The sequence below is a fragment of the Castor canadensis genome, chromosome 7 (assembly GCF_047511655.1).
Source record: "Castor canadensis chromosome 7, mCasCan1.hap1v2, whole genome shotgun sequence".
Classification (NCBI taxonomy): Eukaryota; Metazoa; Chordata; class Mammalia; order Rodentia; family Castoridae; genus Castor; species Castor canadensis.
In genome coordinates, this window is record NC_133392.1 from 92,287,875 (window position 1) to 92,315,073 (window position 27,199).

Here is a 27,199-nt window from a genome sequence, read left to right on the forward strand (position 1 = left end):
CCAACCTGAGCATCATCAATAATTATTTGTTACCAGATTTTCCAGTTTAGAAATTCTTTTATTGTTGATTTGTCTTATATTTATTGTTAAACACAAAATGTCACTCCTCTCCCTTTCCCCCCTTCTGGTAAGACTGAAAAATGTTAGTGATATCTGACTTCAGTCTAGGTCCCAAAGCTGTGAAGCATTTTAGATGTTACCGTTCTACAGTATTGGTGTAAATCCCTGAAAAAGACACCATTTTGGAAGGGACCTTAAAATGTTTTTTTGCTCTAGGGTCCATGTGCTCCATAAACTGACTCAGACCCCACTTGTATATGGTTTGGCAGATTTTATATATATACGTATATATATTTTTTGAAACTTACAGTTGAAAATACTGAATAGGTCATTTGTTCGCCATTTCTGCCAAGTTCCCCTATTCTACATTGCCTAATATCTATGATTCATTCGTCAAAGCTAATGCTCATCTACTGAGGATATTTGAGTTTCAGATTTCTGTTTTTGTCTAACTTCCCCAATGTGCAAATGGATGAAAAGTGCCAGTGAGAGAACACATAGGGTCCAGCGATGTGAAACTCACACAGCATCACTCAAATTTTATTTACTTTTACTTGATTCCACATTAATGGTACACTTAATGTGTTTGTTTTTGAGAACAATCCCCCCGCCCCACCCACAGAGAGTTGGTAGTGGTACTGGGGTTTGAACTCAGAGCTTTATGCTTGCTAGGCAGGTGCTTTGTTGCTTGAACCATGCTGTTAGTCCTTTTTACTGTGATTATTTCTGAAATAGAGTATTGCTTTTGCCCAGGACAGTTTGGACCATGATCCTCTTATTTGATACTTCCTGCCTTAGCTGGGATGACAGGCACATGCCCCCATAAGCAGTTTTTTTCTGTTGAGACAGGATCTTATGAACTTTTTGTTGTTGTTGTTATGGCTGGTCTGGAATCATGATCCTCCCTATCTTAGCCTCACAAGTAGCTAGGATTATAGCCTTGAGCCACCTTGCCCTAAAGAATATTTTGAATTATGTTTCCCTTTCACTTTCTTTTGGGGGGAAATTTTTTTTTACATATTGATAGGATTTCAGTGTGGGAAGAAGCAATGTGCCAATGATTCTCAACACTGATTTTGCCGATGAAAAAGCTGAGGCTGTAAGTACAGATGCACACTGTGAACTGACCATAGCAGTCTACAAATTTGCTGTATGTTCTAGTGCTGTCCTGGTGGCCCCATGGCCCAGGGTCACTTCCATGTCTTCTTTTCTACTCACTTTTAGAAGAAACTTACCTGGATGCTACAGCTCCGTGACAACTCAAGAGATATAATCAATCCTGCTCCAAGTTACCAACTCTTGGAAAAAAATCTTCTGAATTAAAACCAGAGATAAATCAAAGCTTATAAATTCTTGGTAGCAACTTCAAACAAGACAAGAGATAATGGACTCTTTCTAAACAAAGTTCCTTACACAGCTCACCTATTTACATTGATGATTTTACTATGTCGTTGTGGAGTAATCTGTGATCTTTTATAGGCTTTTGAGCTGACAAACTGACCTGTAACTGGAAGAGTTCTTTCATAAGGACAATTTGGTCTTGACGTTAAAATGTATACTGGCAAGTGTTCTTTCTTGATCAAATTGGCCTGTACTTTGTTTGGACTGTCAGGTGTGGTGCAGTGTTACTGAGTAGATTCCACCTGTCTGTTTTTTCTCACGCTTGGCCCGATAGAAGTACTGAATGTTCTGGGAACATTTTTATATTTGCTTTGTCTTTCACTAAACCAGCTTGTTGTTGGGGAAAGATTGTTCCAAATGGGAACTTACATATCTATTCAACCTCTTTCAATTCATTGTGATGCTATTCACCATAGGAAAGGGTGATTCTCAGTAAGTGAAGCTATGGGTTCAATGTTTTTATCCCTTTCACAATTTATTTGAAACTTAACTCTCAATGCAAGAGTATTAAAAGTTATTGTCCTTAGGAGACTATTGAGTCATGAGAACTCTGTCTTCATGAGTAGGATTAAGTCCCTTTATTAATGGGTTAGACTGAAGGAATTTATCCCTTTTGCCCTCTGTCCCTTCTAACTTGCAAGGATACAGTGGTTCTCCTCTCTGAAGGATGCAGCAACAAGATGCCATCTTGGAAGCAGTGACTGGGCCCACGTCAGGTACCAAGCCTGTGGGTGTCTTGATCTTGAACTTTCTGCCTCTAGACTGTGAGAAGTAAATTTCCGTTTCTAATAAATTACCCACCCTTTGGTATTTTGTTATAGCAGTACAAACAAAAGCTGTGGGACTACTGCAATAATTAATCCAGATCTCAGAAGTGACCATTTACAGCTCAGGAGTGGTTTCAGTATGAACAGAGGGAGGTTGATCGTGCATGTTTTATTGTGTGCTTCTTGCCACTAACCTTACAGAGAAAAGTGAACTAAATCATTTTTAATGGTGAACCTTAAATTTTTCTTACACTCATTTCTCTCCCTTTTCAGTGTCCACACTCATAATACATTGTTCCTTAAATATTAATTCAACTTTGTTATTTAATCAAAAGTCTTCTCTGTTCTTTTGTAAGACATATCAAAAGCATCAAAATGCTACATAATTTAGATATATAGTTTCTTCCTTCTCTTTCAACCCCCCGCCTTTCCACAGATAAGTGACATTTTTGTAAGTACTTGGAGACTATCATTAAATCACTCCCCAGGGTCAGTCTTTCCTTTCACAGTCAATGATGCAATAAACCACATTCTGGAAGTTTGTAGAATATACTGAGGCTATCTTTCAGAAACCCAAAGAGTATACTATTTTTTCCAAAACTTTTAATGTGTAGTTCTTTATCCCTGGAAAGCAACAAATCCCCCCTTTCCAAGTGTTATTGTAGTTTTTCTCTTGGTTTACCTTATTTTAGAGTTATAAAGCTTTACTTCTTTACCTGTTTGGATTAGCCACCTTACCCAATCCCAACTTTTGTTCATGCTTTACACATTGTTTGTCTTTACACATTGCTTATAAATGCTTGGTAAATATACTTATGTTGTTAATTCAAGAAATGTTTATTGAGGGACCAATATTGGGTCAAATCCCTTGGGAATAATGCCATCTTTAGAGGATCTTTTTCAGGGATTGTACAACTATCAGGGTGTACTTCGGCTTATGGGTGTTATGGATCAAGGATGCAAAGCAGAATGTAGGATAGATATTACTTCTTAAATGGTGAAATCCAGCATGGAAATGAGAGTGCTCACAATGAGGCCAGTATAGAATGGCAGGGAGCCAGAGAAATGGGGAGTATGACCAAGCCTGAGGAGAAGCAGTGGGATTTTTCTGTAGGATCTGATACTGAGATCAACCTTTAAGGGAAAGGTGCATAATCCAAGTAAAGAAGTTGTGGAAACGTGTGGCAGGCAGAGGAAACAGTATGAGTATGTTTAGTGGTTTTGAATATCATGGAGTAATTGGAGTAATTCAAGAATAATTGAAAATAATTTAACATTGGTTGAGTGAAAAGGAAAAGGGAGAAATTGGGGTGGGTGGGGAAAAGAGGCTCTAGGTGGGAGCAGCTCATGAAAAGCTTTCTGTGCCCTGATAGGTAGCTTGGCTTTATTCTATAGACAAAAGATCCAGTGAAAGATTTTTAGTGGGAGAGGGTATAATTTTGTTTTAAATAATCTTTTTTGTGTGTGTGTGGGGTATGAGAACACCTTTGAAGGGAGTGAGTTCTGGGGTAGGGAAATCATTTGAAATTGGCTCCAAAAAGAGGGTGAGGTTGACTGAGACCCAGGTAGATGTAGAATTGAAAGAAAAGGCCAGTCTAAAGAACTGTTAGGAAAAGTGCTTGCTTGTGGAATATGAGTGGATTGGCTGTGTTGTCTTCAGTCTGCGAGTGGTGTAGGGATAGCTTCAGTAGTGTTACTTGGAGTGAGAAAAGCATCATCCTTTCCTGAAATGATACTCAGCTCTTCAGTGCACTGTCAATACATTAGGCATCTGATTCACGGGAATAATGCTCATGAGGCTCCAAGTTTCCTGTAGTGGGTCCAATGCATTACTCACAAGTTTTCTTTTTTTCCTCTTGAATATCTGAAGCTTAATCCCAGTGAGGAGAGCTGTCATTTTCTTCCCAGACAGGAAGCTGAACTGTCGTTTCGAATACCCTGGGGCTTTCTGAACTCACAAACCTTTCATTATAAGTACTTGTCTAACTCACAGGGAAGTTACACAGAGTTCTCACCATGTGCTGTGCTTAAGATGCAGTTCACAAGTCTGTAATTCTGCCCTTGGTACATGGGACTCTCAAAGAAAACTGACCCTATAGAGGTCAAAGGAATTGTTCTTTGAATTTGGAAAATGGGTCTCACTAAAGGAGAGTGTTGTCTATGCCCAAGAATGCTCATAGGCACACATTCTTCCATAATTACATAGCTGTCAAAAGAAAAAACTGAAAAATTAATTCATTAAATTATTTAAAATGTGTATTGAGAATGAACTCCATATATTGGTGCTATGTTGGGTACCAATTTGATTTTCTTTCTCTGTGTGGAATTAGATAGCTGGCAGAACAGGTCTAGGAAACAAATGGGTCACATGAGGTTGGTGGGTGGAAATGGAGAGCTACCAGGAGAGTCAGCAGCAAGATCTGGGGATCTAATTTGAGTTCTATGGCAGAAACCAAACTTTAAGAGTTAAGGGGCCACATGTAAGTGTGATATCCTAAGGGGTAGAAAAAGAACAGAGAGGTGAGACAGAGGTAAGAAATGGGGTCAGGTAGGAGTGGCTCCCAGTGGCAACAGTTTAAGAATGAGAGTGGAAGATCTGAGACCATTGCTGCAGAGACACATGGCGTGAGAGGTTAACTGCATGGGATGCTGGGGAGTTATGTAGGTTCGTCCCACTGTCTTGAAGCACAGGTTTGAGGGAGCCTTGACCTTAGAGGTACAAGGGAAGGGCTCTTAAAAATTACTTTCTGCTTGTGGACATAAGTCTAAAACAAATGTAAACAAGCAGTGAAAGAGAACAGACAGAATTCAACTGAGTGCCTTACTGTATGATGTAGGAGCCTAGAGGAGGAGTTCAACTTGGGTTGCAGTTGGAGAAGCTTGATGACTACAGTAGAAAGTTGGATAATTGTCCTGCTCGAGAGCCTTATTTCTTTTTAAAACCAAATTCACACTCCACATTATCTACACTCCCTATACCAACTGTTACTAGGGAGATTATGATTCACTTTCCTGCTAAGGAGCCATCTCCTTCTTAAAAGCTCACTTGGACAGCACTTAAGTCAGTATTCATTGTTTTGCTTAGAGCCAGTACACAACTCCTTGCCTCCTTACTTGAGCTATTGCATGTGTTGATTATGAGATCCATGAAATGTTTGTCACTTACTGTTGATTTTCCTGCACATCTAGTCCACCAAATGATGGAGAGCTTCACTTGGGCATTTATGGCTCTCCATCAACTACTCCTAACACTATCCTCCCTGTTCTCATGATCTTGAAAACTTCACCTTTCATTACTCTCACATCTGCCCATTTGCTGAAGTCCAACTTGTCCATCTTCCTTCTTCAGCAATCCTTTTATTACTTCCACACTGTCCTTGCTTCCTTTCCCTTTCTTCCCACATTCCATTTTCTTGTTGTTTTGTTTTTTCCTTTTAGGAACCATCTTCAAGATTGTCCATTTGTACTATTATTATGTACTTGTTAATGCATTTATTTGTAGCTATTCTCATACCTTACCATTCATTCATTAAATTATCCACTCATTCTTTTTTTAGTCAAATAGCTATAAATGACTGCTATATGTGAGACAGCTAAGTTATTCACTAGAGATGCATCAAGGAATAAGACACAATCCCAGCTCTCCAAATGTTTTACTTGCCTCCCTGCTTGGTCTTTAAAATAACTAAACACCAACATTCAGATTCACTGTACAGTTTGTAATGCACTTTCAGATTTATTTCATGCAGCTTGGTGGTTTTCATGAATTTTAAGTGCAATGTTGGTTGATTAAATATACAATAAGCAAGTTTATTAGAACCAAGTGTTCTATTTCCGAGTCTAGTGCTCCACCTGTCCTATGGAAGATATTTTCTCCCCTTGTTCTTTTATAACTTTTCAACAGAGAATAGCATTTTTTTAAGTAAGCATTTAGTATAGTTGGGTCATCTTCCTGATGAATTTGCTATTTTTTGATGTTCTGAATAACAACATAGGAGAAATCAAAAGTATTGATGTATCTGCTTTTATTTGCCCAAGTAGGTCAAGGAGAAATTTTACTTGGGAGATATCATGAAGTCAAACTGGTACATCATAAAACTTGTATCATGGAAGAAAAATAAAATATAACTTTGCTTCTTCTATCTTTGCATGGTGTGGAGGTGGTGGTGGTGTGTGTTTAAGTACTGTGTCTCTCTAGTGCTCTTTACAAGCTTGTGTAATTAGAAAAATTGTTTGAACATACAATAAAGGGAGGTAAGCATGATAGTGTGGGCAGAAGAAGTATCAGGCATAGGATGGTGGTAGTGGTATTCCCAGTCATTTTCTTTTCTTGGTTCTAGTGGTTGCTTTCTGGTTGCTCTAGGGTTTCCAGTTCTCAGGATCCATGATTTCTTGAAGCTCAACATTGGTGGAGTTGAAAATATCAGTTCACCATAGACCAGACATATAAAATTATCCTCAAATAATAATAATTGGTATGTAGAACTATCTCTTATTTCAACCTTTATTAGTCATTATAATTTAATTCAATTCCATGAAACTAACATTTGCCTATCATTGGCAACTTTTTAGGCACTTAGGGTTCCAGGAGAAATAATGTGCAAACCTCCAGCAAACTCAAGTAGTATTTTATTTTTCCCCTCTTAATATGACAGTTTTTGTCCTATTATCTAAGGTCCTGTGGAATATGAGAAAGATATCAATTTTCTCTTCTTTATAAAGAAAAATTGGTTGACTTGTTTTTCTCTTTTGTCAACAGAATCCTTTCAGTCTTAAGCATGTCCTTCCTCTCATACCAGGTATATTTGATCACCTTGTAGCTGCCCCTGCTCCCCACAGAGAGCCACAAGAAGACCACAAAAGGACATTTTATTTGTTTCAATCCAGCTGAGTTCTTATGGTGCTCCTTCCAGTTGGACAAATATTATACCAAGCTGAAAAGCCAAAAAGTAAAACTTTGAACACTCTTTTCAGAAGAGCAACATATCTTAGAAAGTGAGTTGATTTGCTCTGTCTCTTAGTTCTCTGCATGATGAAAACAAGTGTTTAATTGATGTAACATAGACATGATTCTTCTCAAAATGTACAGAACAGCAACTTCCACAGCCCCTGTCATTTGTCTGAGTACTGGCTCCACCCCAAGGAGTCATTCACATAAAAACATTTCGCTGCACAGCAAAACTTTTACTCAGACATCATAGGAGCAGCAGCAGGTGCAGAGGTGTACCTGGGTTGATTAAAATAGATTTCTGGCTGTCTGCAGTGAGGGAACATAGATTCAGTAGCTTTCGTAGTTTATTGGAAAGAAAACTTCATGTTGTGTGCTAGCAAGGAGAATGAGAGGGGGAAAAAAGGGCAGAAATAAAAAAGTTTGTTTCGATCTAATGTCTCAGAAAATAACTGTATTTTATGTGTATTCTGACAACGTAGAGATATGCAAAAGTATCTTTTTAACCCTTGAGAAATTCCAGCTATAATGATCTATTTCAATGTCTTTAGCATCCGAGGAATGATGAACTAAGAGAATGAGGGATCCAAAGCAAGGCAGAGGACTATGGAGAGTGTAGGAAGTTTTTATTAAATGACTCATAAATGCCAGAGAGAAGTAGTTACTATAAGTACCTTTTAATTAAAGTGAAACAATAACTTTTGGATATGGGACTGTGTTCCGAACGCATCACTATAGGGTCTAGATAAATCTGAACACTTAAGAACTAAAACTTGATGGGAGCCAATGTGCTTTGGGGATGTTGCAAATGGGGCCACTGATTAGTGAGATTATTTTTCCTGCTTAACTGTGGATTTGCTATGACCTCAAGTGAATCCTTATGTTCTCTGCATTAGTTTATCCATACGCAAAATGGAAACCATTGTTCCATGTGTCTTACCAGTGATGCTTGAACATGTTAGAGGAGGAGCAATAGGGAAAGTTAATGCTGCCCTCACCCTCTACCTTACAGACCTACCTGACCAGCTCTCTGTCTTTGTAAACTGTCCTTGAGCTGACACGAGCCATTGCTTCTCTGTTTTGATATCTTAAGCACAAAATGTCCACATCCTAATTCTTGGAATCTGTGGATATTGTTAATTTACACAGTAAAAAGGACATTACAGGTGTGATTAAGTCAAGGATCTTCAGATGAAGGTTATCCCTGGTTACCTGGGTAAACCCTATCTAGCCACAAGAGTCCTTATTAGTGAGGGGGAAAGCAAAGTTTAAAGACACTGATGGCTCAGACAGTGGAAGAAAGAACCACAAGCCAAGGAATCAAAGATGCGTGTAGAAGCTGTAAAAAGCAAGGAAATCATTCTCCTGTGGCATTTCTGGAAGGAACCAGCTTTGCCAACACCATGATATAGCCCAATGCAGCCCATTTGACTTCTGACTTTCAAAACCACATGAGAATAGTAATTTTATGTGGTTTTAAACCACTGGCTTTGTTGCAGTGTGTTTAGCACCAATAGGAAACTAACACTCATGACCATTAGGTCATAATTTGACAATGACATTGGAGCAAAAAAGAAAGAACTCTGAGAGATTTTCCTTTGGAGCTAATCTACCACCTGTAGAAAGAGTATTGGTTGGTGGGCATGGAATGAACCTTCTAGCCCCTCTCAAGTGCCTTGCATGTGGATGTAATTTGGTTTTGTTTTATCCATCATGATATATTTCACTCCTTCCTAGTCATCACCTCACACCTCCCAGAATGATCTCTGAAACCAAAAATCACATAATGTGCTTGCTTTAATTTTTCACCACTTTCACGTTGCCTTCAGTAGAACGGGTGAATTTCTTAGTATAGTTTTCAAGAGTCTCTGTGATCTGTTCCTGATTGAACCCCTGGCTATAAGGCCAACCACATGTTTCCCTTAGGCCCTAAGCTCTATCCGTAGCAAGTAACTGAGAGTTCCCACATGCTGAGGTTTCTCACAGTTCTTTGCTTTCATCTGAATGTCCTATTATATTAGATAATACTTGTTGAGTTTTTATTGTACCTGGCACTTAGAAATGATTTCCAAGTATCAACTCATTAAACCCCATGTGTTATACCCAGCTTAAAGATGAGGAAACTGAGATACAGAGAAGTTAAGTAGCTTGATAAAAGTCATACATCAATAATCCTGCTAGATCCTTCTGAAGAGCAGACAAAGTATCTCTCAAAATTCTTCACTTGAGGATTGATAGGGAAAAGACAAGTTCTCAGTCCCCATTGATTAATGGCTACCTGATGGGGAAATTAAGTGCCTTATACTTTCTGTTGGTACATGGCAATTTGACACTGAAGCTGTACCAGTGTTCTGTTCAGTGACTGGAAATTTCGAGAGGTGATGAAGCCCAAGATGGAGAGTGAAAGGCCCCCAGAAAGCACTGGGGTGTCACGTTATTGAAGAAGTTCTCTCAAAAGTCTGCTGCAGCTACAGGTGGAGTGAAACTTCTACTGTAAATGTGTGGACATTCTAGAAGCTAAAGGAAACCCAGGCCATTCTTGCCAGGTAAAATCACAATTATGTGGATCTCAGATCTTAACGACTTGTACAAACAGTTGGTCTTAGGAGCTATTGTATTGAATGGTCATGTTATACAATTTTTAATGCTTTAGTAAATATTATTTTACTGTTGTTATTGTTATAGTTTGAATTGTTATTTCATTTCTAGTCAGGTATTCTATAGATGTGTGCTAATTACTAACTTTTGATGTATAGTTTTCTGAGAACAACAAATAACAATTTAAGCAAGGGAGAGTCAACATAGGGATTCACCAAGAAGAATTCACAAGTTCTGAGACTGGTATTAACCACTCCAGAAATTTTGCTTGATGTCATCTAAGCAATCACTAATCTTATCTAAAGGACTCATGGAGGGAAAAGGCAGAGGAGGAGATGGGAAGGAACTAATAGAAGTTTTGGATTCAACTGATTTAGTAGAATCATGTGGGTTCACCTGTCACTTGGTCTTCTCTTCTGTAAAGGTAGAAAGAGGTATGTTTAGATTAGGTAAAGAGAAATACCTTTTCATAATGCCAAACTTCCTGAGGGTTAGAGTTGGAGGCAGCCAATTCGAGCAGAACTCTGTGAGGCCTGGAAAATACTGTGAGTGTTGATGGCAACTGAAGGTGATGGAACAGTGTCACTGTGAGAGTCCTTGGGAGATGAGGTGCTCATTGTGCTGCTGAGTTAGGCATTGCCCACTTAGTAATTGGGGTTCTGGTTGCAAGGTATGTATGGACAACAAGGTCCAGATATTCTCATGGAAAAAAAGGCAAAATGAGTAAAATCCAGAGGTCTAACTCTACAAGAATTCTATGGATCTCCAACATCTTAAAAAAGAAAAGGATTATTTTCAGGGTCTATTTGTTTCACTGCTGGAGATCAGGGTAGCAAAATATAAGGGCTGTTTGTCAACTTATAGACAGAGAAGTCACTAATTCATTTCTTTCTGAGGTCAGAAAACCTGGTCTCCTTTTATCAAAAGAAAATTACTTCACAGAGAAAGCACTGTCATTATAAAGAGGAAAAGAATTAAGTAGCACAGAATTTGCAAGCAACTTATTTGTTTCTGTGCTTTAGTTGATTTTTAAGCTGGAGCTTACTTGCTAGCTATCTGCCTAGAAAATTAGAGCTAGCTTCCAGTGTGGTCATAAGGAAGTCATTAAGCCACATTTTGTTTGTAATGAAAACATGCACACAAACACAGATGTATTCACACATACCGCTATTCTCATAGGCCACCTTTGCCTTGAAGGTTGAACCTTTATGTAATCAGGCAAGAATGTACTAAATACATCTATGTGCCAGATACTGTAATGGGTGCTGGAGAAAAAAAAATATGTATGGTTCATGTCTTCATGAGTTAACAATCTCTTCAGTAAGAAAAAAACTAGAAATATGAAAACATTCATTCACTGAGCCATTCACTTGACAAATACGCATGGAAGGCCTGTCATGGACTAAATTGCCTCCCTCTCTATAGTAATATGTTAAAACCCTAACCCAAATGTTATTGCATTTAAAGATAGAAATTTTAGGGATGGAATTAAGATTAAATGAGGTCATAAGAGTGGGGTCCCAATCCCATAGGATGATGGCCTTATAAGAATAGGAAAGAGACACCAAAGAGCAGTTTCCCCCTCCTTCTCTCCTGCATGCATGCACAAAGGTAAGGACATGTGACAGAGCAAGGACAAACCAGGAAGCGAGGCCTCACCAGAAACCAAACCTAATGGTGCCTTGCTTTTGGACTTCTGGCCTCTAGAACTGTGAGAAAATAATTTCCTGTTGTTTAAGCCATCCAATCTGTAGCATTTTTATGGCAGCCCTAGAAAACTAATACAAGGTCTATTACATGCTAGGCACTAAGTTAAGTGCTAAGAATACAGCCTTGAATCCAATGGGCACAGTTTCTGTCCTCAAGAGATTTCTCTCTAGTGGAAAAAGGTAAAGTATGATGAATGTTACCTGTGGAGAATTCAGGGAAGGAGTCTGACTTGTTTTAGGAGTCAGAAAACATCTGCTCGAAGTCATTTTGGATCTCCAAGGTAAATTAAAAGATGGTGGCACTTATTTTTAAGGAAAGTCAATCCAGCATGTGAGAGGCTGATGCCAGGAGAGAATATGGCTGGTTTGAGACCCTGGAATGAGGCCAGTGCGGTAGAGCTTACCTGGCAATGGGGACAGATAGGCATCGATCACATCACATAGACTTCTGAAGGCATGTCCAGAAATGTGAACGTGATCCTAGTAGCTCAGGAAGGATTTTAAACACGGGAAATGTATTAACTTGGAGTATTAATGGGAGGGGGAAACTTTCCATGTTGAATCTCCAACAGGTAGAAAGAAAAACAAGTCCCCTCAGGTCCTCATAACGATGACAGCCCTTACCATTTTTATCATTGCTTCCTAAAGCTGAACGAAATATGTGGAAAAGATGAATTTGTGGAGAAATAGTTATTTTTACATATCCCTTAGGCATGTTTTGTAATTATGCTTTCTGCAGCAGTCCTAGGCAACCTGCTAGGAAGAAAGTGCCCTAATTATTTCAAAGAAATGTACTTCAGGCATTTGTGGTTGTAAGTCCATCAAATGTCACCCTAACCCTACCAAAACAGATGATTCAAAACATAAAGTGTCGAAAGACATGCACAACTGAATCATGCACTCAGAAATGCCATTCTATATTTGTCGGTTGTAGAAATGGCTGCAATTAATAAATGACCTGCTAGAGAATTTGGTTTGTTGGGGTACGTTCATCCAATAGGTGTTAGCAGTTACACTCCTCTGACAGGGCACAGAGCCACACCTCAGCCAGCTTTGCCAGAGAGGGAAAGTGTTGATGGGAAGATGATCAATTATGGAGAAGCCTGGATACTGTTGCCAAGTTGTCACACACTCAACATAAATGTCATTCTCCACTCCAGAGAGAGGCTAAAAGGAGATTAGAGGAGGCTGCGATTTGAAATTGTGGCCATAGGAAGGGGTGGGTGTGGAAAGGAAAAGGGGAAAATCATGTCAGGCTGCCAGACACTTGGTAAAGTTTATGCAATTAGTTCCTTCTTCTCTCTATGTAACTGAGCCAACCCAAGCTAAGCACACAAACCATTCTTTTTAAGGCCCTGGGAGTTTCACAAGAATGACTTTCTGGAAGCAAATCAGACATCTCTATGATTTCCTTCAGTTACTTTTTATTTTTTTCTTGGATTCCCTTAGTTGCTACTTGGCCTTGCTTCGTCTACCACATAGCACATCAGAGATTGATACAATTCCTGTAAGTCATAGCATTTTCCTCAATTGTTCATATTATTTTTTGCTTATTTTTTTCTCAATCTGGAATGCCTAGCTGGGCCTGGACTGAATTCTCTTGTCTGGCCTGTAGTATGGTGTTTTCTGCACATGCATCCCACTAGCAGGCTGTCCCTGGTTATCAGTGAGAACTCTGCCCAAGGAGTAAGTCCAGAGCCTGCACCAGAGGCTACAATAAAGGCAGGAGACACCTTTGCCCTTTGACTAGAGAGAACAGTAAACTACCACTTTAACTCCATCTGTAATGTTTGGCACTCTTAACAGAGGATGGCTAGAAAACTTGGTATCTTGGAAATTTAATATTCGTTATATATAAAACTGGAGGACGTAGCTAAATAAAGAAAGAAGTGAAAAAATTGTTTCAAGGTGGATTTGTCATTTATCAGCCTAATATTTAGACAATATCTCTGTCTCTCATACCTTTCTGTCACTGCCCTAGTTTTAATTATAACGTGAAAAATGTTCTTGGTCTTCACCACCATAAATTAAGTTGCTTCTTGTAACTGCTTCTAAATTTGTGAGGCAAAAGACGTGGCTGGTCTTTGATCACGCACTGCAAAAATGTCAGGAAACCAAAAGAAAAATAGGCAAGTTAAAGACTGTCAAACAAAGGCTCAATTTTAGAAAGTTTCTTTTTTCATGTGTTTGTTGTTTCCTTAGTTACAAATATGATTAGGTATTTAAAATTAAATTAAGATTCCTATGAAACTCTTCCAATGCTCCCTTTAGTTTTCAAGATTTTCTTTTGATTTTTTTATACCTATGTGTGTGAAAGAATTGCTGAGCTTACTCAAGTTGATGTTTCTCAAATCCAGCGCTAAAACTCCAGAGCACTAGCTCACTGAAGTTTTCATTTTGGAAGGAGTTTTGTTTCATTTGTGCAATACAAATGGAAGCATTTTGCTTTTTTCTTAATGATGGCTTATATTTTCTTTGCTCTTTACACTTTCAAGAGATTCCTGTCTCCCTCCCAACATTCTTTAATGCCTTTGTTTCAAACATACATAAAACATTTTCTTTGAAGCAAGTCTTTTATTCAGCCAAACCAAATGGTTGTATTACAAAAGAGTGTTAAGGCTATGCTTTAAAACCACCAAGGATGGACAGTATAATTAATTAACTTTCTTTCCCAAGCCAGGAAACTGGCTTGTCTAAATCATAACTGCTTCATGGTGATGTTCATTGTGTGCAAAGCCCTGCAACTGTAGTTTTACATAGTTTACTTCCTTCATCTTCATAATGACTGTAGAAAGGGGTTGGGGGTACTGATGATAGGCATATTTTACAGTTAAGGAAATAACAGAGTTGTTGGGAGATTGGCTCAAGGAAAGTCTGTTAGTAGAACTTACAGTTAGGATTCAGATCTATACTTGGAAGCCTGTGTTGTTCCCATTCTGTCTCCTTCTCATTCACATGACTGTAAAAGACCTTTCCTTGAGTCCCTAAGGGACCTCTCCTTCAGTCTGTGTTGGACAATAGTTAGGGAGGGAGATGAGTGCACATTTGAGAACAGTAGGATGCAGTCTGGTGAGATGCTTAGATGCACCAATTACAAAGTCAGATTCATGTGGAAGAGTACCCTTACTTCTCTGCCTCAGTATTTTTTTCTTATCTGTAAAATGGGCATAATAATAATAGATAGCACTTGGTGCTGGTATAAGAACTAAATTAGTTCATGTAGACCATTAAGCACCCTGTTTAACATAGAGAACACTGTTAGTAGTTCTAATTTTCCTTCTCAGCCTCCCCCCTTTTAAATTTCTTTTATTCTTTCCAACATCAATTATGTCTTGAATAAGACTATCCTAAATAAGGACTTAGCAGATAGGAACACAAAAAAGTTTTTAAGCTTGGTAGGGATATAAAATAATGAGATGTGTGCTAAATAAGTAGTTGAGTAAAATTTTTCAAGATGGAGAAGTAATGAGGATATTTGGAGTGAAAGAGACGTTATGTACAAAAAAATGTAGCAAGTGGCCTGTTGTAGCAAGGGGGTGTGAAGATAGGAAGTGATGGAAATCGAGGCAGAAAACAAGCAAAGTAGGGAGTGAAGAGGCTCCATGCTATACATGCAGAAAATATTTAACTTAAATAGCACAAGATTTAATGCTTACTCTAGCTGAGTCACCTTCTCTGTCATTTACTAGTATTAACTCACTTAATTCTCATAACAACCTTATGAAGTAGATACTCATTTCAGAGACAGGGATTAGGTGCAGCTCCAAGTCATTCAGCTTATAAGCAGCGTAGCTGAGAATTGAACTCAGACAGTTTGGCTCTCGAGCATTTGCTTTAACCTCCTTTCTGGGGTGCTCTGCAAATGTGGATCTAATCCTGCAGAATATAAAAATGTTCTCATTAATCTTAAGAAGACCTGGTCTATGATGTTTTGTATTTTAGAGAGATCATTTTGATGGATAATAGGATGCATTAAAAGAGGGGAGACTAAGGGCTTTCAGGTTGGTTAAGAAAGAATAATACCACAGGAGGAAAATCAGGACCAGCACAGTCCTGGTGGGTGACAAATTTGAGGGTTGGTTCAGAAGTGACTGGAAAGGGTATGGGAGGGGAGGAAGGCAAAAGAAGGTCAAGTTCACTTTGGTTTCCAACTTGGGTGTTCAGTAGATGGTAGAATCATTCACATTCAAGGTTCAGCCATGTGGAAAAGGGGGGATTAAGTAAGAAAAAGCAAGTTCTCCTAAATCCAGGAAATATAAAATGCATCGTTAGATCAGAGTAATTATATGGTTTCTTAGTTTGAACTTCCAAACACCCACAGAATTGAATGAACGAAGGAACGAGGAAGTATATTTAATGACAAAATAAAAAACAAAACTCAACAGAAATAGAATTTAGTTTGGAAATGTTTTTCTTTTACCAGAAAAATGAAACCATTTGTAGCTTTTCCGCATAGAAGAGGTGTGGGTGTGGGTGGGGACTGGCAAATAGGGTGGACAGGAGATGAGAGGGTTGGCAAGCCTGATGCAAACCTGAGAGGCTGAGGATTGCCTGCCTGGAGTACACGCTCCATATTCCCATTGTTCTTACAGGACCAGCAAGGGGAAGAAGACAAAAACATCTGTGAACTCAAGAACAACAAAAAAGAACCTGCTTTCATTTGTTTTCTTAGTCTTAGCATTCTCCTCATTCATGAATTCCATCACAATCCTTCTCTAATTGTACCTGTGCATTTTTCTCCAAATAAAACTAGTGTGCTTGAAGCTGATCCTGAACTGTCACATTTGGGAGCAGGAGAACCTTACAGGGAATGGTAAAGAGTCAGGATTAACAGGGACTGGTCCACACTGACAAGGAGAGAGTGGCTCTCATCATAGGAGTGGTCCCCAAATCCCTGTGCTTTTTGCCTCTGAGACCAGAATGCTCACAAATCTGTCTCAGGCAATCATTTTTAAAAAGCCTTGAAACTTTGCAGACCATTTGGACTACAGATTGGAATATAGTGGTGAAGAAGTAGATTTACTGTGTCTGAATGCAAAACTAATCAACTCAGAATGACAATTTCGTATGGTTAAGCCCATTATGACATTGTTTTACTTCTTTCATCTCTTCTGAGTGTATGGGATGTCATTAATGTTACCAGCTGCATGGCTTTCTCTGAATACCAACAGCAGAGCAAAATGCAACCATTGGCTCCCCTGTTTTTCACTTAGATAGCTATTGTATAACCAAGGCAAATGTGAAACAGGCTCCCACAATAACAGCAATTTCCCAAATGCCCTGTTAATTTTCAGTAAACCAAAATAAAATGTGTTATTATTTATTAAGAATATGAACTACATACAGTTTCCAGATGATAAGTATTTCTGTAAAGTACAACATTGAGAACAATTTGAGCTAGCTTGCAAGCTGTAACCTTAGAGTAATAGGTATAGCCCAGGGTCAAAATTGTCACATTTATTGGGTTAATTCAATGTTCATGGTTTACAGACTATGATATAAGACCAGTGAAAAGTTTTTCCATCCCACTATCAACTGCACTATATATAAAATTTTATGTTAAAGAGTAGCATCCCATATATCATTATTTATTCATAATGACATTTACTATACAACTGCATGGCACAGGATGATAGCATAGTCTAGGGTACAGAATATGGAACACACATTCCAAACACTGGATGTGAGACAACTCCTTGAATTATATTAACTTTAGAAGCATAACATATGTATGTACACACTCTCTTTCTCTATATAAATATATATATATATGTACACACTATATATATACAATATATATATATATATATATATATATATATATATATAATTTCACGGTCTCAAAACAACATATCATTATTTTACATACACAATATAAAGGTTCCCAGGTTTGGAGAATGACTTGGACTCCCTTTATGGTAGTTAATACATATGTTAGTCCCCAAGTCTCCCTTTGGATGATGGGGGCACGCTGATTGGATGTATGCTTTTTAGAACCCTCAAGCCCTGAAGTAAGCAGAGCTGCACCAATGATGAGAGCCACTCTCTCCAGGACTCTGGCATTCTCAGCACAGACAAGCTCTGCACCTCTTATGCAGGCTGCCTGCCTTTGCTTCACTTCCTCTCCTTTGTGATCCCAGCTTCTCACAGCTGGGTCTGTTATGTTCTGACCTAATGCCACCTGGGCCTGGGAGGACTGAGCCTGAGTTCCTTCTCTCCCCTGGTGGCCTTGCTGTTAGATGTTTGCCAAGATCAAGGTCTGGCACCCTGCAGAGAGCTCTGGGCTGTGTCACCACCTCCCACCCTGAGGTCATACCCTTTTGCTCTCATGGCTTCAACTCATGAGGATTAGAATTAAAATTAGAATTAGAATTGCAGTTTGGTTTTGGCTATTTGCCTTCAAGAAAAAGAAGTCATGCTGCTTTAAAAAATGTATTTAAAGTATGTATTTATTTGGGAAATCAGGAAATATCCCACTCACCCCAAATTGCACAAATTCATACTACCTACTGACAACCACCACTAACTTTTATTCTTTAAGAAATTTCTCTTTGCACATATACCCAAAGACACATACACACAATTTCACAACCTAAATGTGTAATTTTTTCTTACTCGAACATAGTTTCATATAAAAGACACTCTATGATATTGCTTGTAAATGATTACTTAGGATTCTAATGTAAATGAATTTTCAAAATTTAAGAAGAATGCATGTTACACATCTAGTGCTTTTATTACCTACTCTTATTTTCTAGTTCCTCTAGCTGAGCCTTATAATGGGTATCTGGGCCTCAAAATAGGATTGTTGAATAGAAGAACAATAATCCATGGCACTGTTTGAAATATATTTTCCCAGGCCCTCTCCTCTCCTCTTCTTTTCTCTCTTCTCCTCTCCTCTCCCCGGCCTCTCTTTTCTTCTGCTCCTTATTCTTCTCTTCTCTCTCCTCTTCCCCCACTTCCTTCCTTCCTCCCTCCCTCCCTCCTTCTCTCCCTCTCTCCCTCCTTCCCTCCCTCCCTTCTTTCTTGATGGAAATCATGACTTTGCATATACCACATAAGTGCTCTACCACTGAACAACATCCCCAATTCTTGGATTTTGAGACATGGTCTCAGTATGTAACGTACACTGGCTTTGAACTCTTGATTCTCCTATCTCAGTCTTCTGAGTGTTGTGATTGCAGGTATGCTACACTATGCCCAGCTTTCCCTGGTCTTAAAAGAACAAATTTTCATTCAGTGACTTTGGAACAAGTTTTCTGATTTTAAGAATGCCCAGAGTGATTTTGCTTCAATGTTCTTCAGACTGTGCTGTCAGCACCAGTGCCCTGAAGGAGAAGGAGTCTGCTCCATGGGACTTCCTGAACACTATATCCAAGAGCCCTTTGTGGGATGTCTCACTGTGGCCTGGAAATGCTTTCTGGTCCATAGCAACTCAGCTCTCACTCTGCCATTAGCAGCAAGACCCTCTGGAAACTGTACACTCTTTTCTTTGTGTGGGTTTGACGCTCACATGTACCTTTGTTTTCATACCTGCCATCTCCTCTGTTGAACTGTGAGCTGCCTGTGGGTGACAGCCCCATCTCTGCTACATTGGTCTCAAGAATAACTTATGGAAAGGAAAAATAGGAAGGAAAAAGAGGGAAAGAAGGAAAGAAGGCAGGTAGGGAGGAAGGAAGCTTATTTTATTGCAGAGAATCAGGGAACATTTCCATTGAGGACTGCATTTAAGCTAAGCTTTGCAAACCTATAGGTGCCATTTGAAGGGTGGTAGATTCTTCTTTACATTTTCTTTACATTTATCTCTCTGAAACATCCCGATGTCCCTTTATAACAGTACAGGCCAGGGAGATTAAGTAGCTTGCTCAAGACCATGAAACATACAAAAGCAGACTCAAAGTAGCACCTTCTGACAGACGGTGGAGATATGGAAAAGAACCTTAGTCTTAGGTGTATGGAGCACAAGGAAACACTTGAGGCAAGAATGGCTTGTATCTTGAAATGCGGCTTAACTTCAGTGTTGGTAGATATGGAGGACAGTCAGTTCAGAGGCTGGAAAGTCCATATGGAGCTGAAGTACTGGGTTTACTTATTTCACCAATCATGGGAGTCACTACATTAATTTTAATAAAAAGTGTATGCTCAAAACTGGAGGAGTGTGCACATTGGTTTGGAAATGGAATGGATAGAATGTGTGGACACTAGTTAGTTACTCATTGTAAAATCCTAAAGGGAAGTGTAAAGGTCTGATTTGGGGCAGAGGCAGTGGGAGTGGAGAAGGGGACATAAGACATACTTTAGACCTAGACCCCACTGACTTCAGCAAATGTGTGAAAGATATGTTGGAAGAATGGGCCAATGTGAATTCTCGGTTTCTCTCTGTGAACTGCACAGTGCTTCAACAGAAGGGAATGAAGGATTGTGTTCAGGATAGCGTTCTGTTGGGAGGGGCAAGTGTGAGAATCTAAATTTTGGACATGGTGAATTTGAGATGTCAGAATAGTTGTAGACAGATTTGCAGCGGATCTGTGGAAATCAGCTGGATGGGAATTAATGCATAAATGTAGAGGTGCCAGTGAGGTTGTTGGAAATGCCAGCCAATCTTGACTCAGAATACAGGAAGGTAGGTTGATTACACTAAAGTTAAATGGGTGTCATTAGGGGAACATGAAGAGTCCTTTAATATAAGCAATGGAACAGGTTACAGGAAAAGGAAAAGATTTAAGGAGAGAGTTCATGAAATCTTGTTTCTGACTACTGTAACCATGGAAGAACTTAAAGGAGCCATATCGTAAGTATGAGATTCTTAGGTGATTTTTTATTGCATTATAATGAGTTGTTGTCTTTTAGTAAGGCTTCAGACTGTAGACCCTAAATTCTGTATAATCCAAGGACTAATTGTAGAAAGATGGAATTTTATGTACACAACCAGCTGGGGATGTTTGCTTGGATCCAGGGGGCTTCTTAGCACAATAATAGCTAACATTTATTGAGTTTGTATTTGATGATTTGACTCACTTAATGCTAACAAAATCACCCTATTAAGTGAATTTGATCTTTCACTCCATTTTTTTTTGTTTAGGAGTTTAAATAATTTGGCTAAAGATGCACAGCTAGTAAATGCACACTTGAAAAAAAATTGAAGCAGCCTGTCTCACTATGCATATACTTCACTCTTAGGCTGTGCCTCTTCTGACCCTAATAGTGCAGTCTTTCTTCCCTTATCTAGAGTGAGTTAGACTTAGTATCAGTAGGTACTATCTCCCGAAGGACCAGTAGGTATTGATTTGTCAGAGGTGTAGTTGCCTAGGTCCATAATAAGCCTGGCATCTCTTCTTATGTTGTCAGTGTGCGCTTCCCCTGACATTATCTACAATCTAGTATATACAGGAGCAGATAGAGATATTCCTGTTTTCTTTGATTCTGGTGGAGTATGGAAGGAGGGCAAAGATGTGGAAGGTAAATGGGCAAGTGTCCCTTCATTGTTGTTCAGGACACCACTGGGAACCCAAATGCATTGCCACACCACTCTCCTTCCTTCCCCTTATCTACTAATCCTCTTGAGACAGAGAGAAGGTGGGGGAAAGAACCATGTGCAGATTTAATTGAGCCTTAATCTCGCAGAAGTACTCTGTGTGTGTGTGTGTTCACTTTGCCTGTGAGATGATGCAAACACAGGGAAAAGAGAACCATGATCTATCCAAAATATCTTTCTTTTGATTTGTAGCACTCAGAAATTATGCTAATTTTATACAGCCTTATCTGCTTGTAGAATATAGCTCTCTATATATTTAAAGAACCATCATGCCCTCAAATTGTACCTCACCGAAAGGAAGAAAACTGCAGCTTTAATGAATGGAACTGATGTGTTCATGAACAACCTATGCTCTTCTGGCTTCCTCTAAGGACACTGTACTCTGACACACAAGGCATAATCTATGAACACCTCCTACAGATAATTGAAGATGAAAAGGACAGGAACTGTGCTAAAGGAATAGCAGGTGCTGAAGGAGGTGGGGGACTTTCATCTCTCTGGTCACACCCCTAGTTCGCTAGATCACTGAGTGTGCTCTCACCTTCTTTGCCCCAGAACATAGTCGCACCCTGGAGAACATACTTTAATGCTGCCAGGTGGCTTCTCTCTCCTTTAGCATGTACCTGGTGCTGTTCTTAAAATTAAATGGTGACCTCTCACTTATCTTCAAGCCTAACACTAGGCTAGCTGTGATCTGGCCCCAAAGCTTGTCTCCTGATTCATATAACCAACAGCTGAGGTCTCATCACTAGAGGGAAGGAGGACTTTGTTCATCTGTACTTATCCTCAAAGCCAAAGGAGTTTACTTTCCTCAGGGAAACATCTGGCTGGAATTTATATGGTGGGCATGAAAATACTATTTTTTGGGTATTACGATTTCTTTGCCTTGGCATTGCTGAGAATGGCACCTCTCCAGTACCAGAAACTATGTCATTTCCTCATGTCAACAAGCTCCTTGGAGGTAATGATTTCCTGTTATTCCTTCCCTATTTCAGAAGGGGTGGCTCCATTCGAAGCATACTTTATTTAGGAAAGAAAATCTCATCTGGGTAGCTCTTAAGGTAGGGAGTGCCTATGCCAGAGTCTGTTAGGATTTGTTGCTACACTGACACCTGTGATCTGCTCTCAGTTCATCTGCTGTCTCTCTGACAGCTCCTGCCATAATTTCTAGCAAGGTAGCCTTTCTTCCTTAACCACTCCTGAAATGCTCTAGTTTTCCCTTTGTAGCCCACACAATTTTGGCTCAGTTGCTGTGCTCAGCGTATTTCCCTTCTTTTGCTTATTGTTGAGGGATTCCTCCTTCTTAGTGGAGATCACTGGGCTTCTTTGAGCCTCTTGAGTTCTTTCTTGTTTGCCCTCAGTTTGCCCTTGTTCCCTTGGCTTTTATGGATTTCCCAGTCCTTGGGACATTTCCTCTTTACTCACTCTGAGAGTTAACTCACACCATTGGGTTAAATACTAACTTAGTGTTACTAACTGAAATCCTTCAGCAGTGGCTTAAAAAAATAGAATTATACAAGAACATGTTTTACAGAGGAAAACTGATAACATTTGATAAAATTCATTTTCTGAAGGGAAATCTCCATATCCTGCCATTTCCTACCGTGGAAGTACATTCTTTTCTTTTAGGTAGTATGTGTTAGCATTTATCTACAAACATATAAAAACTATATTTATATTGCTATTTCTTTTTCTATTTTTTAAGATCTTGGCTATTGACTTCCAGTAGAGACGCTAAATTTAGCTTCTTTTCATGTGTATCATGTCATACCTACGTGCATTTCTTTGCTTCCTATTTTTCCAAAGTAATCCATTGAGTAATTTGGGTTAAATGAATAATCAGTGTTTACATTTGACCATGAAAATGCTGCTTACACCAGACATAGATAATGTACTATGATTATTTTTGAGGTAACATGGAACAGTAGCTAAGAAAATAGCACCGGGAGCATAATCCCTAGATTCAAATCCCAACGACAGAGCTTTGTATTCAGGTGAGCTTCAGTGAATTGCTTTATATTTCTGTATCTCAATCTGTTCAGCTATAAGATAAGTAATCATAGTACCTATAACACTGGCTTATTGTTATTATTAATACTTAACAAATTAACAAATTTAATGAGATAAAACAATGTTTGTCATCTAATACACACTGTGCTAAGAACTTTTGCTTTTATTATTAGTATCTTTCCCTGTGAAATTATGATTTTTCCCTGGTGTTAATAACAACAACAATCATAATAATAGTTCCTATTGTTGTTTGTGTGGTTTTCCATGTACTTATGGATAATTTTATTTCCAGTCTCTTTCCTGATACAGCTCTCTTCAACCACATTCAACAGCATTTGGAGCCTATCAATCCTATGTTCATAGGATCCCCCAGGGTCTTTGCATCTGCTTCTATCTGTGCAAAGTCACCTTCAAGACACTGCACGGTTGCAGTCTCCCTCCCTCACCATCATTCTATACAGTCACTTAATCTCTCTCTTCTCTTTGCTCCCATTTTTTTGACCTCTTTTTTCCTCTTTCTTGATTTGTCTCCTCATTTGAGCAGAATATATCTTTTTGAGAAAAGTTATATGTTTTAGAGACTTTCCTCAAAAGCCTGGTTAACCCTGGGCACTGACCTTTGTTTAGGGGGGAGATACTGTGGACCTGATGGGAAGTCTGTGAGTGGGGCTTTTCTTAAGCTGCGATTTAGGCTGAGCCATTATGTTGAGCATCTCCTAAGGGCAGAATCTGTAGACCTTTATCTTAGACTAACCAAAATCCCTCAAAAATGATGTACTTATTTTTCCCTGAGATATAATTCCCTTTTTCATATGGAGGAGGGAATTTATTTCAGTATTTTTAAAATGTGCACCCAATTTCCTGGCCTTAGTATGTATTCAATTTCTCAACTCTGTTCTGTCTAGCTCAGAGACTTTTCTTCTTAATCTATTCAGAAAATAAACCTCATTTTCTGTTGGATGAATGAGGAAAAGCTACCTACTAGCTGGGGGCTATTTCTGGAGGTCTACCTACTTAAAAGGACTTGGATTTGGTTCTTCTACCTATATTGGAGCAATCTGGTGCTAAGATTTCCAGAGATTTTTGAGACACTTAGGGCATAGACTAGCTGTTTCTCATATTTTCCTTGTGCTGGCTTGGGATTAAGTTTTCTTGGGTCTGTCAGGTGTATTCATCTATGGGTTTCTCTCTAGATTTCCAGGTTTTGACACATTTTCTTTAATTTAGACTTATGTCTTAAAAACCTCCCATGATTATCATTCTAGTGAGACTTCAGGATGTACAGAAGGTTATTTGTGGCATAACACCAAGGAAGACAGATCTTAAATAAATAATGACATAGAAAGGTATCATGACAAATTATAAGAAAGACTAAAGGAAAATAAGATAATTTGAGAGAACAGAAAAGTAGGATCTAATTTGAAATGATTCTTTAGACCTGACTTTTTGAGAGTACCATTTAACCTGAACAGTAGTGACCAGTGGAGTTAGTCAAGAAAAGACTTTAGAGAAAAACATTCCACACAGATGAGTAACCTGGAGGTGACAGAGTCAGTACTCTTAGCTGAAAGTTACAGAAACCTAATTTTAATTTAAAATGGTGAGTTCATCAATTCATATAACTGGAAGGTCTAAGAGGTAGACATAGTTAGGCATAGCTGTATTCAGAGATTTACAAGGCCTTAGGTCCCTGTCTTTCTCTTGGGTCTTATGTGTCTCTGCTTGACCTCACGCTCAGGGAGACTTCTTTCATTTGCTTGCCAGGATGGCCACTAGAAATCACAAGGCTACATCATCACTATAGCTCCTATCTCAGAAAAAGAGAGTATTTTTTTAAACCAGCAATTATATTTGGCATTTCACATTCCTTGGAATAATCACAATTTGGAGTTCTATGTTTGACTAGACATGGGTCCAAATGTGCAGACAGAAAATAATTTGGTCCATGCGATGTACTTAAAGATATTTATTACCAGAAGATTGGTGAGAGTTATGTAAGATAGTCTTAGGGGTAATGTTAAGCATTATGGGAAGCTGAATGGATTTTAATCAGGAAGTAACATAAGCTTGATTAATTGCTATTAACCCAGTTGTAAGTTTCAAGTTAAATTACCTTTCCCCTCCCCTTAACTTTGTTAGCAGGACCACCATCTTCCAACTGTAATAACTTTACATTTTAGAGTCATCTTTGAAGTGACTACTTTTATAAAATGAATCACTAAGCGCAAAAGATTCGCCCTTCCAGAAGTGACTTAAGAATACCCTTGCTCCTGTTTCACACACATTGCCACACTCTCTCAGGTTAATATCAGCTAAGACTTGGGGTTTTTTTGATAGTCTCCTGGCTGCTTCTCTTGTTTTATTTTTCTTCCTGGCTTCTAAGTTGTCACACATAGCACTGTCAGATTACTCTTTCAACAATACCACTATCTTCATGTCACCCTGCTACTCAGGAGCCAATGGTGGCTTCCTATCATTTAATGAATTGCATCCAAACCCTTTAGTCCAACATCCAGAGCTTCCATCATCTGGCTGTGCTGTATCTTGCGAGCCTTATGGCCCATGTTCCCTCCACCACCATAATACCACATGGGTCCTGACTCCCCACCTCTGCCAATCCATGAGTGGAGGGAAGATGAGCTGTTATTAATCACTTTACAGACACAAGAGGAGAGAAGCAGGGGGAGGAGAAAGGGGATGTGAGACATTCTATAAGACACAACTGTGTTAAAAAAGGACCAAGAATATAGGTATGTGGCTAAATTTATCTTCATGATATGATCATTTATGCACATCATGGGCATATGTTAGTGCCTAGGAAAATGTCAAGCTGTGTGTTTCAAGATGAGGCTTTAGCTGGAAGGTGAGCTTTCCCAGGTTGTAACACTCACTCCCTCTTACATACTGTGTGGGCTAGCTCACAGGTTTCTGGGAACTTGCCCAGTCTTTTCAGGGTCAGTTGGTGCTACAGAGAAATGAAGGATTATCCACAGAGGTGCAAATAGTGTCAGGAAACAAGATCAACCCAAGTGGGATCTCATTACTTAGTTTTGCTCAAGTGGCTTTTTTTTTGAGGGGGGAGGAGAGAGGGTCTTGTTTGAAATCTGCAGAAAAGAATGCTATTATAATAGAAGGGGGATATGGCAACTTTAAAGACCCTATTTATGATCTGTGGGAAACTGAGTAAAAGATATGTATTTAAATTCTAAGATGAAATGATAGATAAGTTTAAAATCACTATTGTCACTGTTGTCTCTACCTGAGAGTACTTTGGTTAATTACTACATTTTCAACTAATAGGTGGTATGAGAAGACTTAATTGGTTAATTTTGTGATAATTTCTATACTACTAGAAGTGAAATTTTACTTTGCAAAACAAGCAGCATATACTAGAAGCAGAAGAGTTCTATTCATTTAAGTGAACATTTAAAAAAGAGTTTGATCCAAGGTCACAGTAATTCTGTGATAGAAGGAATGATGGATTCCCAAAGATGTCCACACCCTAGTCCCTGGAATGTTAGCTTACATGGCAAAAGGAACTTCACAACTATAATTGAGGTGATAGGTCTTGAGGTGGAGAGATTAGCCGCCATTATCCGGGTGTGCCCCATCTAGTCAGTATGAGTCTTTAATGTTGGAAAACATTTCCCAGCTGGGGTTGGTCAGTGGGAGATGTAATTATGGAAGAAGAATCAGAGAGATGCAATGCAGGTAGCTTTGAAGATGGAAGAAGGAAATCATGAGCCAAAGAGTGATGGGGGCTTCAACAAGCTGAAAAAGGCAAGGAAACTGTTTCTCCCCTGGATTCTTCCAAGTCAAACATAGACCTCTCTCTGTATTTTAGTCCAATGAGTCCTGTGTCAGACTTCTGACCTATAAGATAATCAAGTTTTAAAACACTCAGTTTGTAGTCATTAATTATGGCAGTCACAGATAGCAAATGTAAATTATTTAGTAGCTATATTTCAAATGAATGGAATTAATCTAAGAAATTATAAGAAAATCATGTAAACAGGCTTCTTCTGTTTGGGTTGGTACTTAAATATGCTTTTAATAAGTGATTCATTTCTTAATATTTATTGAGCACATACTATGTATTAGCCACTTTCCTGTGGTCTTGTATAAAGTTCTCACAACTACTTGAGATCAGTGCTGTTAGTTGGAGAAGAAA